The following is a 12,902-nucleotide window of genomic DNA, read 5'->3' on the forward strand; positions in this document are numbered from 1 at the left end:
GAGCATGTGTGAGAGTATGCACGTGTGTGTGTGTTTGTGTGCATATGCATGTGTGTGTAAGTAAGAGTATGCATGTGTGTGTGTGCATGTGTATACGTGTGTGTATGCATGAGCATGTGTGAAAGAGTATGCATGTGTGTGTGTGTATATATGCATGAGCAAATATACATGTGTGTTTGTGTGCATCTGTGTGCATGCATAAGTGTGCATATGTTAGTATGTGTGTGCACATGCGTGTGTTTGTGTGTGTGTATGCATGGGCATGTGTGAAAAAGTTTGCATATGTGTGTGTTTGTGTGTGCGCATGTGTGTATGTGTATATGTGAGTAAGAGTATGCATGTATGTGTGCATGTGTATATGTGTGTGTGTGTGTGTGTGTTCATGCTTGTGTCACAGCGTATGCATGTGTGTGTGCATATGCATGAGCATGTATGCATGTGTGTGCATGCATGTGTAAGTGTGCTTATGTGTGTGTGGATGCGTGTGTATATGTGTGAATTTTAAGCGTTCATGTGTCTGAGTGAGTATGTGTGTGTGCATGCATGCATGTGTGTGAGTGAGCGAATGTATGTGTGTATGTCTGTCTGTGTGCGCGAGGCTGTGTGTGTGTGTGTGTGTGTGTGTGTGTGTGTGTGTATACGTGTGTGTGCATGATGGGGTCCAGGGAGGACGGTGCTCTTGAACTAACCGTCACAGTGTTTGAAAAGTCTGCGATGCGTTTGAGGACCTGCACACACACAGTGGCATGCAGATGTGCTGAGTGTGCAGAAATGTGTGTGTGTGTGTGTGTGTGTGTCTCCAGGCTCTGCTCTGCTCAGCTCAGAGTGAGTGTGGCTGAAGCCCAGGTGAGATGACAGAGAGAAACAGCCTGTGCTTCTGAAGATCACAGGGAGAGCATGGAGGCTGGCTTCTGTCAGCTGCTAGAAACACTCGGCTGATCTGCTGCTCTCCTGTCTGTTAGATCACTCTTAACTAGAATAACAGACCTTCACCGAACTCTCGCCCAGTGTCTGTCAAGCAAATTTATGGTCACAAACTCATTCTGAAGTACTGGTTGTTCATCTAACTCACCTTTCAGCTTATAAAAATATATTTTAAAGTGCGCATGATCCAGAAGCTGACTGTTTTTTTTTTTCGTATAGTGACGCAGTTCCTGGAGAAACGGAATAATGAATGAGTAAACAGAGGGCGTGGCTTGTTTTTTCTTCTGCAAACTGATTGGATGTAGTAAAGTAGGCATTTCATTCAGAGAGATGAGGAAAAGGGTTAACATGACCTAAAGGCTGATTTATACTTCTGCGTCAAACACCGGCGTAGGCTACGGCGCTGACGCATAGCCCTTCGCCGTGGCCGTCGCTGACGTGCACCTCTCAAAATTGTAACTACACGTCGCAACAACGCGTAGCGCAAGCTCTGTGATTGGTCGGCTTGCTAGCGCCGATGAGTTTGGGCGGGACCGAGAGCCGCGCGAATGGCGCGAGCGATTGTTTACAAGTGTGGAGTCCCGTGAAGGAGCTCCGGATGGAAAGTTTTGTTCTGTGTTTACCTCATGGTTAAAGTTGTTGCACGTCCGCCGGTTCCTGCCTCAAAATGAGCGAGTTTGAGTCACTTGTACATCCAGGAAGTGTTCAGAATAGCAAAACAGAAGTGAAGAAACTCGACACAGAGGAACATTTACACCTCACTGCCCACTAGCGTTTCGGAAGTGTTAATGCAGACCAACAGAGACAGCGCGCAGAAGTATAAATGCACAGCTGCACGCGTTGCCTGCGCCGTGAGTTGCGCCGGTCACTTGACGCAGAAGTATAAACCAGGCTTAACAGACTGTAAATATTATACGAGTGAATTTATTGATGTTTGTTAAGATTTTACTTTATAGCAGTGTACTTTTAAATGTACGTCAATATTGTTTAGCACTTACAGATGCTAAAATGTAACTAATAAATTGTGTTATACTCTATTTATTATACATCTGTCTGTAATACTAGATTCTGACGGGTCAGAAGTGACATTTCAAGGTATGTTATTCCCAGACAACAACCACTGAATAACAGATTCATCCGAGAACTGCCATCTAGTGTCTAAATAATGCGCAGATTAGTGTATACTCCATCAGCTGTTTTAGTTTCTGTTGTGTTTTTGACGGTTTGTCTCCATCTAGTGTCTGAATAATGCGCAGGTTAGTGTATACTCCATCAGCTGTTTTAGTTTCTGTTGTGTTTTTGAGGGTTTGTCTCCATCTAGTGTCTGAATATTGCGCAGGTTAGTGTATACTCCATCAGCTGTTTTAGTGTCTGTTGTGTTTTTGACGGTTTGTCTCCATCTAGTGTCTGGATAATGCGCAGGTTAGTGTATACTCCATCAGCTGTTTTAGTTTCTGTTGTGTTTTTGAGGGTTTGTCTCCATCTAGTGTCTGGATAATGCGCAGGTTAGTGTATACTCCATCAGCTGTTTTAGTTTCTGTTGTGTTTTTGAGGGTTTGTCTCCATCTAGTGTCTGGATAATGTGCAGGTTAGTGTATACTCCATCAGCTGTTTTAGTTTCTGTTGTGTTTTTGACTGTTTGTCTCCATCTAGTGTCTGAATAATGTGCAGGTTAGTGTATACTCCATCAGCTGTTTTAGTTTCTGTTGTGTTTTTGACTGTTTGTCTCCATCTAGTGTCTGGATAATGTGCAGGTTAGTGTATACTCCATCAGCTGTTTTAGTTTCTGTTGTGTTTTTGACTGTTTGTCTCCATCTAGTGTCTGAATAATGTGCAGGTTAGTGTATACTCCATCAGCTGTTTTAGTTTCTTTGTGTTTTTGTCTGTCTCCATCTAGTGTCTGAATAATGTGCAGGTTAGTGTATACTCCATCAGCTGTTTTAGTTTCTTTGTGTTTTTGTCTGTCTCCATCTAGTGTCTGAATAATGTGCAGGTTAGTGTATACTCCATCAGCTGTTTTAGTTTCTGTCAGCTTTGCATTTAATTGAAGAATTAAGCAATGATTAAAGCTCAGAACAATGTTGAGTGTATACATTTTATGTTTGGTGGCAAGTAGCCATGCAATAAGCAGATAAAAAAAGATTTTGTAAACTAACTTCATATCAACAGGTACACAACTAGTGTCTGTTTTTGTTTTCAATCGCTGAATTAACAGTAAGTACTTTAAAGGAAAGCATTATGTCTGGAGCTCCTAGATCCTTCATATAAACACAATAACCTCTCTAATTCATGCCAATAATTTCTGCTTTTCACTACTCAGAATCCAGTTAAGTGAGAAGCGTCCATATCCTCTGGCATGCCTGGGGCCGGGACGCCTCTATTCAAGAGCCCACTGCTGCAGTCCAGGTAAGAAGATTAAAACAGGAGGCGAATCAGACTGAAAACACACACACACACACACACACACACACACACACACACACACACACACACACACACACACACACACACACACACACACACACACACACACACACACACACACACACACACACACACACACACACACACACACACACACACACACACACACACACACACACACACACACACACACACACACACACACACACACACACACAGCCCAATCCCCAGGCCTTCATATCATCACACAATAAATCAGCTCTCAGAGACACAACAGCATCAGCTGAGGTCTGCGTATGTACAGTATCTCTCCATCAATCCACATACTTGCCGCTCCAGACATCAAACCAGCTGGAAAAAACATGTAAACTGGCAGAAATAATGGGAAATGTGGGAAGATCAGGGTTGCTGGCATGACATGAAGCACGGCATTGAACAAAAAATCTCAACTCTTTTGTCTCTTTATGTGTTCAGTCGTGATATCGAAACTTTCTTAAAACAAGACGCCATTGTTTGCTACTATTTTGCTGTTAATATATTTAATTAAAGTCGTGGAACATAATAAAACTTGGAGGTAATACATTTATGATAAAATCTTATTTGTTAGTCTTTGTAATGCACTTTTATTTTTGTTTTATATTTAGTTTTGTACGAGACTGACAAAAGCACTGCAAGTCACTAACTGCTTCAAACACAACTCTTCGTCTTTTTTTTCTAAATATCTGCAGTTCAGTCTTGATGATGAATGAGATTAGTTCATGTGCCTGATGTGTTTCCTGAGGGTTACATCTCAAGTTACACGTTAAGAGGGAAAACACACTACAAAAACAGAGCAGAACACAGCATGCCGCAACCTGCAACCACACACACACACACACACACACACACACACACACACACACACACACACACACACACACACACACACACACACACACACTAAAAGGTGTTTAATGGCACTGATGTGAGTGTTTTGTTGAGGCCAAATCTGCAGATTTTCTGGTCAGCAGAGTTTTACTGTCCACATCTGCAGGAGGTGATAAGCCATAAAAATGACCCACATTTGGCAGGACACTCAGAACACACACACACACACACACACACACACACACACACACACACACACACACACACACACACACACCCCCGTTCATGTCCACTGCAATGGAAAGTTAAGCCCACTGAGAACAGTAACTCCACTAAAAAGGTGTCGTTTTTTCTGAAAATACTTTTCCTGTTTTACCCTTACAAACCATCAGATGCTGAGCTTAACTAAACATACAAACATCAAGCACATTTTACTTTAGGTACATCTACTAACATTAATGGAATTAATAGCAAAAAATACTATTTTGCTTTTAATTAAACTCGTGAAATATATTGAGTCTTGGAGGTAATATGTTTAAGATAAAATTTTATTTGTTGCCCCTTGTAATGCACTTTTTAAAAGCTATATATATATATATATATATATATATATATATATATATATATATATATATATATATATATATATATATATATATATATATATATATGTATGTATATATATATGTATGTATATATATATATATATATATATATATATATATATATATATATATATATATATATATATATATACACACACACACACACACATATATAATTATATATAGATAAATATATATATATATATATATATATATATATATATATATATATATATATATATATATATATATATATATATATATTTATTTATTTATTTTTTTTTTTATTATTAATTTATTATTTATTTATTATTTATTAGCAAAACATCCACAATTGATTAAGTAGTGGAAAATCTTCTCTCATTTACCGTTTTGTTCTGTGTGTGCGAGAACTTGCAAGTCACTAACTGCTTGAAACACAACTCTTCGTCTTTTTTTTTTTTTTTACATATCTGCAGTTCAATCTTGATGATGAATGAAATCAGTTCATGTGCATGATATGTTTAACCATTTCCTTTAGGTACATATTTTAATATTAATTAGAGTAGTTGTATTTTTTTAGGTGTCATTTAGGCTAGTGCGGTAATACGGTAATATGCTATACCGCGGGTTCTAAAAATAGCAATGGTGTCAGTTTCAATACCGCTATACCGTCATAAAAAACAATGCACTTAAATTGGAGACAAGTATTAAATAATAAATATTATTTATTTAATGACTACAAATGCGTATGCGTGATAGTCATCACGGGACAGTGTGGAGGAGAGAAAGAGAGAGGTGAGGTAAGTGACCTGCAGTATTTCCGGTATTGACCGAACGAGAAGGGAGACGAGGTAAATACGAATTAGAGGTCTGCATTCCCGCTGCTGTACCGCAGGAGCCGCCGGACCCGACAAAATTTCTTGCGGTGTTGGAATAAATTTCTGAATAAAGCTCGGAAGCGGTCTAACAATATCGCTCCTGAGCGAGCAAGCATGTGCGCGTCCACGTGGATGCTGTTTGTTTGTTTGTTTGCAACATGCATGTGTGTGCGTGCAGGGTGTGTGTCATAGTGAATGAGAGAGAGAGAGTGTCCTCGCCCAGATCTCTAATACGTACAAAACAAACAGGTGACCGCGAACCTAAGGTGGCATATACGGTATTCAGTTTCTGAATAGTTTAGGCACAAGCCAACAGTTTGGTGACGCTGTCTGAGCTTTACATCATAATTTTTTTTATTCCGCACGATAATACCGGATACTGAGGTAAAATAGGAAGGAGGTTTGACGGTATCAAAATTTGGATACCCCCCAAGCCTAGTGTAAATATGTCAGAATAACATAATGTGCAGAGTGGAAAAACAATCACTGCACTAAAATTATAACTGCATCAGAAAAAGCAACACTAACTCAACCCATGCTAAGCTTAACTAAACTTTTAAAAATTATTATAGTACACTTTGAGTACATATAATGTAATTAATGTAGTATAGTAAATAGCGTAAATATCCTAATATACTGCAAACACTATCAATAAATAACCTAATCAAATATTTGTTTCATCATCTCATATTTCAGTTTCTTATAAAATCTTCTGACCAATCGAATGCTCTCTAGTGTCTGACATGCCCCGCCCCCTTCTTCTCATTGGCTTTTTTCATATGATGCGCTTGAGCTCGTCCACTCTCACTGCATTATGGTCAATCATTTTGAGCTCTTTTAGTTGTTTTATTTATTTAGATTTTGCTTTGTTTTTAGTACTGCTGTGGTGTTGGGATCTCTAAGATGTACACTACCAGACAAAAGTATTGTAATTGATGTTTACAAGCCTTTTTGCAATATATACGGTTATCTGCACAACTCTGGTTTGCACTCATTGTCATATGCCCTTAATGTTTTCGTATTGTATTGTATTAATTACAATTTTTACTCTTTCTTTTTTTATTATTCTTTAGATTACAATTTATGTATATATTTAGATCACATTTATGTATATATTTAGACTATATTTTAGGTAACATGAGTTAGTTTACTAGCTAGAAACCTCAAGCTAGTTGATTTCCGAGAGCAAGACCATTTCTGAAGCTCCAAAATGTACTTCGCGTATGCCTTTTAGACATGATAGTTGCTGGCTTTTATACTTCAACTACACCTTAATCTGGACTACACACACACACACACACACACACACACACACACACACACACACACTTATACATTCACTGACCTTCATTTAAACATTTAGTCTGAGTGTCTGGATGACAGTAATGTTAGTGTGTGTGTCGCTGGGAGGAAAGTAGAGAACGTGAGCAGGAGTGAACATGTTTCCAGTGCAGCTTTAATAGACTGGGGTCAACACACACTCACTGGCAGAGAGTTTAAGCATGAGACCTCATCACACACACGCACACACTGGCTTTTGTGTGCTTTTCTCTGTCGAGGCACTTCTGTTGTTTTCAGCCTCCAACAGAGTCAAAGAGAACAGTCTAGAAGAGCGCACACACACACACACACACACACACACACACACACACACACACACACACACACACACACACACACACACACACACACACACAACACACTGTTTCTACTGTACAGACTGTATATTTTCTCCTCTCCCCCTATACTCAACCCTCACAGCGATCAATCTGCACTTCTACATCTTCACTACACTTCATTCTGTCTGAGTCATGAGCCGCTTTACTCATCAGGACCAATTAAAGTCTCCACAAGGTCAAAAAGTGTGCATTACATGAGGTCCCCACAATGTAAAGAATACAAGATACAGGCACACACACTCCTTGAGACAGCAGTAATGGATTGATCATTAACACACTGTTAGCATGACTAACTTCTGTTCCGCATCCAGGGTTTAACAGGGTAAAAAATGAATAAAGATCACAGTAAATCGGTTTAAACTGTGCTGTTGTACTTGGTTATAGACAGTAAAATCTCTAAAATGTGTTGTTTTTTTATTAAAAAATTAGGAAAACACAATGTGCTCAAGATTGGAAATAGCTGACATTGCAATATTTATTTATTACATATAAATTACAGTATTATAATATATATAAAACTGAAGTCAGAATTATTAGCCCCTCATTCATTTTTTCCCTAATTTCTGTTTAACAGAGAGCAGATGTGTTCAACACATTTCTAATCATAACAGTTTTAATAACTCATCTCTAATAACTGATTTATTTTATCTTTGTCATGATGACAGTAAATAATATTAGACTAGATATTCTTCAAGACACTTCTATACAGCTTAAAGTGGCATTTAAAGGCTTCACTAGGTTAATTAGGTTAACTAGGCAGGGTAGGGTAGTTAGGCAAGTTATTGTATAATGATGGTTGCTCTGTAGTGTAGACTATCTGAAAAAAATATAGCTTGAAGGTGCTAATTTTGACCTTAAAATGGTGTTTAAAAAATTAAAAACTGCTTTTATTCTAGCCGAAATAAAACAAGCAAGACTTTATCCAGATGAAAAAATATTATCAGACATACTGTGAACATTTCCTGAATCTGTTCAACATAATTTGGGAAATATTTAAAAAAGAAAAAGATTTAAAGGGGGGCAAATATTTCTGACTTCAACTGAATGTGTATATATATATATATATATATATATATATATATATATATATATATATATATATATGTGTGTGTGTTTGTCATATTTAGAAATAAATGGATCACTATAGACTGATTAGGGCATAGTGAAGAAAGAAATAACCGAAGTTTAAAGTACAATCCCTCACTCACTCTAAAATGATCCATTCTTTATAAATATACATATTAAAACTATAGAAAACATAATATAAATACATTATATATTGTTTTATAATTTGTTTTGTTCATAATTTTTGTCAAAAACCTTTTAAGAAATCTTTATTTGCATAACAAACCGTTCAGGATTTACCAGAAAATCTGTCATTTTCTTTAACCAATACTTATGCTTCAGGCCAAATTCCCATTATGTTGACCGATTTGTCAGCATAAATATGAAAATAATAATGATTAATGATTTTGATGAATTATCTAAGTATTAATTTATTCCCTTCTGTGATTTTTTGTGCTTATATTTTATATAAATGTATAAATATAGTTTTATATATTTATGAAAATCATTTATTTATTTTCTTTTCGGCTTAGTCCCTTTATTAATCGGGGGTCGCCACAGCAGTATGAACCGCCAACTTATCCAGTACATGTTTTACGCAGCGGATGCCCTACCAGCTGCAACCCATCACCGGGAAACCCACACACACTTATTCGCACACATACATACACTATGGACAATTTAGCCTCCCCAATTCACCTGTACCACATGTCTTTCCATGGGGGAATTGGATGAACTGAATTGGCCATAGGATGAATGTGTATGAGTGTTTCCCAGGACTGGGTTGCGGCTGCAAGGGCATCCGCTGCATAAAACATATGCTGGAATAGTTGGCGGTTCATTCCGCTGTGGCGACCTCTGAAATGGAGACTAAGCCGAAGGGAAATGAATGAATGATTTCATTGTCCAAAGTAACCCATATCAAGCTGTTTCGACAGGCCGACGCAAATAAAAGTTCGACAGTGAAGCTGTATTCACCAAATCAGCTTTACGAATGGCACATTTCACGCGGAGCACATATTGTCATTAATAACTCATCTGTGACGTGACGATCGAGTCAACCCGTGTCATCGTATTGATTTTATTTCAATACAGCGTTCCCGTTCAGCCCTGCCTCTCGTTCCCCGGCTTAGCATCACTTCACAGTAAAAAATCGTGAGATGAAAGGGAATTACTCGTCCCCGTGTAGCGCTCCCAACCCTGATCTGTCTCTCCGAGCAGCACAACATGTCAGAAATTAGAAGAGAAATGAATGTTTGTTGTGGCTTCAGCTGAGATTTGCGCTGGTCTTCAGATAAATAACTCATTAACTCAACAGCCAACCACAGACACGGCGCTCAGCTAACCTTCAGAATGGCTAGCATCAGGATGTTGGCAGGTCACGTGTGTGTGTGTGTGTGTGTGTGTGTTTGGCTGCGCAAAGCAGAAACGGCAGTGAATCGGCCTAGTCATAAAGCCGGGCTTTGAGTCCAGACTAGAGCTGGATTTGAGGCTTTCAGAGAGCAGCACACACTCCTCCTGCCAACCCCTGGCACACGCACACACGCACACACACACACACACACACCAAGGTAAGCTGATAACAAATCCTACAGAGCCTCGCTTTAAGATTTTCTACACTTTTTTTTATGGAGAACTATACTACTTATTTTGCACATCTAGGAATATCGCATTAAAAAGTGCTTAATTAGTGCCGTTCCAGCTGCAACCCCTCACTGGGAAACCCCCATAAACTCACCTTCACACACACATATACTACTGACAATTTAGCTTGCCCAATTCACCTGTACCGCATGTCTTTGGATTTGGGGGGGAAACCAGAGCACCCGGAGGAAACCCACATGAACACAGGGAGAACATGCAAACTCCACACAGAATAATCAACTGACTAGAACCAGCAACCTTCTTGCTGTGAGGCGACAGCACTACCTACTGCGTCACTGCATCACCGATAATAGTATATTAAGTATTAATATTGCAGACATGTGCGATAAATTACATTTAATCCATTGGTAGTTTATCTAAATATGACCAATCAGATGGGGCTGTGCTATCTTTAGCCCCGCCTCTCCAGTAGTTGCTGTTCTGCTATTGGCTGGAGCCCAAAGCTGAACTCAGAGCTGAAAATAAGGTTTATCACTCATTCATAGTGTTTTTAAAACTAAATGTTTGCACCTCCACACAGTTTATGAGTCTGAATTCTAATTTACTAGATCTGAAAAAAACCACAGCTATTAAAAATAGCATCATAAGATACATCGTTATCGTAATACACAACAACAGTATTGCATATTTTAAGTGTGCAACCAGTGGATACTTAATCTTACCATGGGAATGAATTAACGGATGGGAGTGAAGTGATGCAAACAACAAGGGTGGGTCATGTGATCATGACAGATCCAGAATGTCCAAATTGCATTAATACTACTCTCATTCTTTCATACTATACAGATCCTACCAGTGGTGAAATAAAGAAATGTAGTACTTACTGGAGTAGTATGTGATTTTTTGGGCAGCTCATAATTCACAAAGACCTGCTCGCTCTATTACACTGAGATGACCATACTCACTCAATACTGCTGTTTTTCTATTTCTATTTTCACATGTCATTTTAAAGACACGTACAGATCAACCGGACCGCATCGATGACCTCTCATTCTCTCAAGTACATCCATAAACATTCAGACAGAAAAAAAGAAAGAGGGATAGAAAAAGAAGCATTGTTATTGATTTATTTATTTTTTAGTTTCTTTTAATGTCTTTAATAATTGTATAAGCCTCTTTTCTTCTTATTTACTTGTGTATTTATCAGCGCTCAGCAAGTCTGCTTTTCCATCCGCTGAATAAGTCATATTTTTATCCATTTTTCAGTGACTATTGACTATATACACTCACCGGCCACTTTATTAGGTACACCTGTCCAACTGCTCGTTCACGCAAATTTCTAATCAGCCAATCACACGGCAGCAACTCAATGCATTTAGGCATGTAGACATGCTCAACACGACCTGCAGTTTAAACTGAGCATCAGAATGGGGAAGAAAGGGGATTTGGGTGACTTTGAACGTGGCATGGTTGATGTTGCCAGACGGGCTGGTCGGAGTATTTCAGAAACTGCTAATCTACTGGGATTTTCACGCACAACCATCTCTATGTCTGTTTGTGTATGTGTGTGTCTTTCCTTACCTGTTTGTGTGGTTGTGTATGCGTGTCTGTTTTTGTTTGTGTGCGTGTGTATGTGTGTGTGAGAGACTGCATGTATGTATGTGTGTGTGTGTGCGCATGTCAGTGAGTAAGAGCACATAGTATCAGGTAAGAGTCATCCAATACCTCCGCACACATTCCACACTCCTCTCTTTTGTCACATAGTAATTAAGCTTGCTGATCCCAGACCAGCTAAACCGCCCCGCACCAGCAGCACCACCATAACACACACACACACACACACACTCGGGGCGGGACAGGACGATCTGATGCATGCTTCATTCTCCACAGCTCATCACACACACACACTAATATAGAGCTGGAGAAGGATTCGAGAATCTCTGGTTCTCCCCCGGGGTCTTGATGGTCCCCCCGCGGCCCCGTCTCTCCGCATTACAGTCTCCTGACGCTCCATCATTTCACCCTGATAACGTCTCCTGACCTTCAAGGGCAGAGATTAGTGACTGATGAGCAATGCAGATCAGGGCCATTAACAGACAGCACAGATTAAAATAATGTGGAGTGTGTCATGTGTCCGCCACGGGCTCCGCTCCATCACCACAGTCAGCAAGTGTGTGTCCATCGGATCTGGTGAGGCCCCTATCTCGGATGCACACTTTAACAGCACACTTGACAGGTCTGAAAAGTCCCATGATTGGTCAGAAGTGTATTTTTACCAACACATTTTGAGAGGAGGAGGATCATATATTGTATTTTTTTCCCTTTTATTATGCTATGTTGACGCGAGTATCCTCAGCTGTATCCCATTTCGACTTCACTGTGCTGCAGGAGAGGGTGAGGTCTAGAAGGGATACAGCTGAGGATACTCGCATCAATATAACATTTTTTTTGTGACACTGTGCAACAAATACTGTGTTTACATTACTGTCAGGGTTGGGTTTAGAGTTGAGGTAGGGGTAGACGTTAATACAATACTAATAATGCGTAATTTAATAAATAAAATTAATACTTTAGGTTAACTTCTGATAGCGGGTGTAGCCCTTCTAGCAACAACCGCAGAAGTGATCCAAGCTGACGTCATGATTATTCATAATTTTCTGCCGAAATACATGAAGGTAAGCAACTGTTTAACTGGGAGAGGAATAGAGAAAATATTCTCGTAACATAAACAGTTTGTATCTTACGGGAATAAAGCACATTGTCCAGTTATATTTCAAATAATCAGTATTACCCTCTCTGTAAACATACAAGTGTATTTGACAAATTTTAAATGGTTTGTTTTGCTTGTAGTCATGTGTATTTAAGTGTCTGAA

At 39.0% G+C, this 12,902-nt stretch overlaps 1 protein-coding gene and 2 long non-coding RNA genes across 55 annotated transcripts in view; 2 read left to right on the plus strand and 1 right to left on the minus strand.

Annotated features, from left to right (window-relative positions):
• ptprk (protein tyrosine phosphatase receptor type K) overlaps positions 1-12,902 on the minus strand; it is a 300,910-nt gene that overhangs the window by 218,019 nt on the left and 69,989 nt on the right.
• LOC147839002 (uncharacterized) lies at positions 1,137-3,579 on the plus strand. Its single transcript, XR_015518123.1, has 3 exons — positions 1,137-1,283; positions 1,825-2,180; positions 2,513-3,579. It is a non-coding gene; the product is annotated as an uncharacterized LOC147839002 (long non-coding RNA).
• LOC147832075 (uncharacterized) overlaps positions 11,188-12,902 on the plus strand; it is a 4,360-nt gene continuing 2,645 nt past the window's right edge. Inside the window, exons 1-2 of one of the 2 annotated variants that reach the window (XR_015518134.1) lie at positions 11,188-11,700; positions 12,152-12,902. The exon at positions 12,152-12,902 is cut by the window's right edge and continues 211 nt beyond it. This is a non-coding gene — a long non-coding RNA (uncharacterized LOC147832075). The remainder of the gene's footprint in view (positions 11,701-12,151) is intronic. The other variant, XR_015518133.1, reaches the window with a different exon arrangement.

The sequence above is a fragment of the Danio rerio genome, chromosome 20, assembly GCF_052040795.2.
Source record: "Danio rerio strain M-AB ecotype USA chromosome 20, GRCz13ab, whole genome shotgun sequence".
Classification (NCBI taxonomy): domain Eukaryota; kingdom Metazoa; phylum Chordata; class Actinopteri; order Cypriniformes; family Danionidae; genus Danio; species Danio rerio.